We start from the raw sequence: 6,000 nt of genomic DNA on the forward strand, positions 1-6,000 counted from the left end.
TCATCAGATTGGCTGGATTATATGGAGAAGAAGGTGGTCGCGGATTGGAGGAAGGCTTATTAACAACCTGCAGTATGCAGAAGGCACAACCTGCTTCCTGAAAGTAAGGGGGACTCGGTGCCCTTGCTGGTGACAATCAAGGGTTGCAGCCTTCAGTATGGATCTCATGACACAATATAAAGAAGACCCAGGCCCTCAGCACTGGGTGACACAATGATAAACGGAGAAAAGGCGGAACTTTTCAAGGGTTCCGTCGTGCTTGGACCCAGTCAATGCTCATGGAAGCAGCGATCTGGAACTCACACGGCATATTGCGCCGGCTCAATCTGCTGCACAAGGCCTCTTTATGATGCTGAAAAGCAAGGCTGCTACCTTGAGGACTACAGTGCACCTGATCCAAGTCATGGTATTTCCAATTGTTTCAGGTGCACGTGAAAGTTGGACACTGAAAAAGGAAGACTGAAGAAGAATCCACACATTTGAATTATGATGCTGGCAAAGAATATTGAAATATTAAAATCGCCAAGAATATTGAAAGTACCACGGATTGCCAAAGAACCAGCAAATCTGTGTTGCAGGGAGGAGAGCCAGAATGATCCTTAGCGGCCAGGACGGTGAGCCTGTCTTGGCACTTCGAACATGCTGTAAGGAGAGGCGTCTCGTCCTTGGTAAAGGGGAGGGGCAGTGAAAAAGAGGGAGGCCCTTGACGAGAGGGGTTGACACAGCGACTGCCACGAGGGGCTCAGACGTGATGACGATGAGGTTGATGTAAGACTGGACGGTGCTTCATTCTGTTGGGACACTAAGAGTCAGGACTGACTCAGTGGCACTTAACGAGAGCTACAGGAAGAAAGGCCTGGAGAGTACTCCCCCCAAAACCCAACAATGTAAACCCCCATGGTTCACAACAATCTGATCTGCAACGGGCCGTGGTGATGGCCCAGGACGGGGGTGTGGCTCAGCCTGCTGTACATGGGGGCCACCGTGAGTTGGGGCTGGACAGCGGCGGCCGATAACAATGACCGTGTCGTAGTTCCTGTGAGTGCCCTGCCTTCAGATCCTGTGGCCCACACCACTGTGCCCTCCCTACAAACACTCCTCTTCAGTTGCCTGGGATTAATGGCAGCCTACCAGCACCGGCCGGGGCCCCATCTCAGCCAGGGCCACACAGCCCCTGCTCTGCCCTGCTCTGCCCTGCAGGTGCTTGCTTCCCTCCCACAAAACTCAGAGCAGGCTCTGCATGTTCTCCCTGGGCCACCCATGGTTTCCCTGTCTGGCTCCCAAGTCCCATGGACTCCCCCAAATAGCAAGCATCATCTCACCTAAGTGAAAGGGAAGTGTGGGAGGCTGGCACCGCTCCAAGTCTTAGATCTTGGGAGTGGACAGAGCAACGGCAGCGTCTGCCTGCACTCCTGGACATGGAGGCAAGGGGAGGACTTCTTGTGGATCCAAACATACCCCCGCCTGGCCCTGGCCCTGGCCCTGGCCCTGGCCCATGAGCACCAGCTGGTGTGGATGCAGAGGGGAGTGGGGTTGAGGTGGGGGGCAGAGTCATCAGAGTCATAGGCGTGAACTGACCCCCGCTCTGCCCCTTTGGGGAGCTTGATGCTCTGCCTGTCACCCCACCTCTTAGGCTGGGGACTGCCGGCGTCTGCAGAAGTAGGGGAGGATGTGAAGGGACAGGACAGAAGCTCAGCACCAAAGTGAGGCTTCCTGGCACACATGGAGGACCTGGTATGGCCTTTGTGACATGACTCCTTGACCCTGGGCCCAGTCCTCCTGTCTATGTGGTTCCGGAAGTCACCTAGCCTGGACTGCCCTTTGCTGTTCCACATGTTTCTACCAGTCTTCAGCCTGGCTCAGCGGAGGTCGCGTGCATGGGGATGTGGGCTTTGAGATCTGACCTCAGTGCAAACCCATTCCTGACCAACTGAACAGCCTTGGCCACATGTTAAACATGACTAGGATTGTGTTTCTTTTCTTTCTTTTTTGGGGGGATACAGTGTACTTTATTGATGGTGCATGACAAGGTAGGGCTCTCTAAGCCCCTCCCCTTCCTTCAGGGGGTCTGGATGGAACATTCTCAGTGTGTCTGGGGATTGAATTAGGGGCAAAGACTCCCCAGCAGCTGAGGGTCTCTCTTCCTCTAGTGCTGTTGCTGGGGCTGGTGGCCCAGGGGGCTCTTACTCCTCAGAGGCCATGTGGACCATGAGGTCCACCCCCCTGTTGCTGTAGCCAAATTCACTGTCATACCAGGAAATGAGCTTGACAAAGTGGTTGTTGAGGGCAGTGCCAGCCCCAGCCTCAAAGGTGGAAGAGTGGGGGTCATTGTTGAAGTCACAGGAGACAGCCTGGTCCTCAGTGTAGCCCAGGAGGCCCTTTAGGGGACCATCAGCCACCTGCTTCACCACTTCTTGATGTCATCGTTGTTGCCAGCTTTCTCCAGACGGCAGGTGAGATCCACGACGGACACACTAGGAGTTGGGACACAGAAGGCCATGCCAGTCAGTTTCCCATTTAGCTCCGGGATAACCTTGCTCACAGCTTTGGCAGCGTCAGTAGATGCAGGGATGATGTTCTGAGCAGCCCCACGGCCATTGTGCCAGTTTCCCAGAGGGGCCGTCCACGGTCTTTTGGGTGGCAGTGGTGGCGTGGACTGTGGTCATGAGTCCTTCCACGATGCCAACATTGTCCTGGATGACCTTGGCTGGGGGGGCTGAGCAGTTGGTGGTGCAGGAGGCATTGCTGACAATCTTGAGGGAGTTGTCGTACTTCTCGTGGTTCACGCCCATCACAAGCATGGGGGCATCGGCAGAAGGGGCAGAGATGATCACCCTTTGGGCACCACCCCTTACGTGAGCCCCGGCCTTCTCCATGGTGGTGAAGACACGAGTGGACTCCACGACATACTCAGCACCGGCCTCACCGTACTTGATGTTGGCGGGATCTCGCTCCTGGAAGATGGAGATGGCCTTCCCATTGACGACAAACTTCCCATCCTCAGCCTTGACAGCGCTGTTGAACTTGCCGTGGGTGGAACCATACTGGAACATGTAGACCATGGAGTTCAGATCAATGAAGGGGTCATTGATGGCAACAATATCTACTTTGCCAGACAGGAAAGCAGCCCTGGTGACCAGGCGCCCAATGCGGCCGAATCCGTTCACTCCAACCTTCACTCACCATCGTGTCTCGGGGATGCGGCTGGGACTGCATGGGAATGGGAGAGGCGGCTGTCTGTTGCACGATGAGAAGCAGAGAGCCGGCTTGTGTTTCTTTAACAGTAAATTCCCATTTTCATGGCATCACTGGAGTTGATTCAGACTCACTTCAAAGATTCCATCTCTTCCTTAGCACCCCCACCCCACCCCTCCCATACACACACACTGCTGAGTGAGGAGCCTGAGGCTCACACCCTACACCAAAGACAGCTCTGAGGTCCTCCCTAGACACATGCCAGGAGGAGGCCCGTGTGCTGCCCTGCAGCAGAAAGTAAGGGCCATGCATGAGCGTGTATGGACTGAGTCCTCTGTCTGGTTGCTGGGCTGACCTCAGTCTTGCTGTCACCACCCAGTACGCTCCCTCTGGGTAACCCCGCCTGCATGCTTAGCCGCACCCCTTGGGCCTCAGTAACTATTTCTCAGCTGGTCTCTCCCACCAATCCAAGGCACAGGTCCAAGAGTCTGGCCATCCTTGCCTTTAAGGAGTTTGCCAGCCGTACTTCTTCCAAGACAGATATGTGTATCCTTTTGGTAGTCCATGGGACCTCAGGCCACCCCAGGAGGACAGACAGACAAGTGGTGTGTGTCTCTTGCTAGGACGTTCAATTGACCCCTACCTCTACCCAGCAGCCAGCGGGCAGGGAGACCCCTTGACACGCCTGTCCAGGAGAGCCACCTAGGGCTAGAGCAGCGTCTAGAAAGATGTTCAGGAGAGCAGACACGGCTAAGGGAAGATCCCGGCCCCCGTGTGTCCTGGTCCGTGCTGTTGCTCACTGCCAAGGCAGTTCTGACTCACGGCAACCAAGAGGACAGAGAGATCGGGCTCACAGGCATCTCTAAACGGTCGCTTTGCAGCAGAAAAGGCACCCGAGCTACTGGGTGACTTTGAACTATAGACCTTTGGGTTAGCAGCCAAGCGCTTCATCAGTGTGCCCAGCGCTCCTTTCCTGGTACACAGTGATGACTAGACAACTATCGACTTGTCACTGAGTCCGTTCAGCTCCCGGTGACCCTGTGTGTCAGAGGGACTGTGATCCAGAGGGATCTCCGAGACTGGGTTTGGGGAAGGGGAGCGCCAGCCTGTTTTCTGGGACACCCCCCCCCCCCCAGGGTGGACTGAAACCTCCCGAGCCCTCCTGAGGGCACAAACTGGTGCCCCACCAGAGCCCCCAGAGGTCACTTCGATATTGACTCGCTAGCAGGGAAATCAATTTGTGTTTCCCAGTGTACTGGGGATGGGCCAGACCCCCCTACTGTGGAGTCCTTCAGTAATCTGACTTTTCTAGAGCACTTTTGATAAACATCACACTATAGGCAGCTTTCAAGACCCCATCTGGATTTCCCGTAGATCTGGAAGTGAGGAATCCAGACCAGGCTGTCAGTCATGTCAATGTCCCCCGAGGGCTTTGCGAGGGGACTTCGTGTTCCGTGCCTCTCGCCCAGTTTCTGCCCGAAGCCCATGCTCCTTTGCTGCTGCGTGTACACGTGTTCCCCTCTGTGTGTCCCACGGTGCCTTCCCTCCCTGCGTGTGACTCCTCAGACAAGACCCTGCTCAGCAGGGCTGAGGGTGAGGACTCGCTCTGCCCTGGCTTGACTTTGTAAATTTAACTGGGAACCTTTGTAGAGAAAACCCCATTGCCCCAACAGATCGTTCTAGGGACACACTGCAACCCATTCCTTGACCTGCAGACTGCTCCTTACCCAAGGCATGTCTCACACCCTGCCGCTGAGATGCGTTCCCCACCCCCACCCCAGCCCCACTCTGCTGGGGAGGCCGTCCCTGTGCTCCAGCAGACAGGCCTGGCCGGTGCCTGTATTCCATCCTGTCGTGCAATGTTCCCTCCAGTCTCTCTCTCTCACTCTCTCATACTTTCCTCTACACCCTCCATAGCATCTGGTCCACATGAGGCCTCAATGACACATAGAGTAAAAAGCAAAATGTAACAGCAATCAAAAACCAACCACACTCATGATCGCCGAGTCCTGGCCAGCTTCTAGTCACCTGCATGACAGGAGTGTCCCTCATGCCCATACGCGAGGCAATGGAAGGTTTCTCTATCCATCGCCAATGGTCACTGGGGTCATTGGGGGTTTGAAGTGATAGATTATAGATTTAAGATTCAACCCTCCTTTAATTTTCTTTTATGCAGATTTCATAAAAGGGAGATAAAATGAAATCTCCGAGAGGCCTATCTAGGTCAATTGGCATACCATGCCTCACAAAGAGAAGGTTCTACATCCAACTTTAGTGAGTAGCAACGGGGGTCTTTGATACCTGTGAGTAGCCATCTAAGGAGGATGCAAGTATTGGGCTCAACTTAGCTGTCCAAGTATTGGTCTCTCCCTGTCCAGAGCAAAGAGAAGAGAATCAAGAGTCCGAGGAAACCATGAGTCTGAATGACCCACAGGAGGCACACACTGCAGCCTCCACTCCCTCCCTTGGGACCACAGGAACCACACAGTGCCCAGCGACCACCACCAACCCTCCGGTGTGGATCACAGAGAAGGTTCTGCACAGAGAGAGAGGAAAAAATGCAGAACAAAATCCAAAATCCTAAAAAGGACCAGGCTCCTTGGTTTGATAGATGCTGGCAGTACCCAGCAGACCATGATCTTCGGACACCCTTTCAGCCTGGAGCCAAAGCAACCCCCGAGGATCCACTTCCACCTAGCAAGGTTACAGTTGCTGTTGTTGTTGTTGTGTGCAGCCCAGTCAGTTCCAACTCAGCAAGCAACACCATGTACCATGGGACAAAACAGCACTCGGTCCTGCGCCATC

The 6,000-nt window shown here is 54.6% G+C and overlaps 1 pseudogene; it reads right to left on the minus strand.

Annotated features, from left to right (window-relative positions):
* Nucleotides 1-2,183: 2,183 nt before the first annotated feature.
* On the minus strand, nt 2,184-4,682 carry LOC142449340 (glyceraldehyde-3-phosphate dehydrogenase-like; annotated as a pseudogene).
* Between the last annotated feature and the right edge of the window lie 1,318 nt (nt 4,683-6,000).

Source organism: Tenrec ecaudatus, chromosome 5 (genome assembly GCF_050624435.1).
Source record: "Tenrec ecaudatus isolate mTenEca1 chromosome 5, mTenEca1.hap1, whole genome shotgun sequence".
NCBI classification, from domain to species: Eukaryota; Metazoa; Chordata; class Mammalia; order Afrosoricida; family Tenrecidae; genus Tenrec; species Tenrec ecaudatus.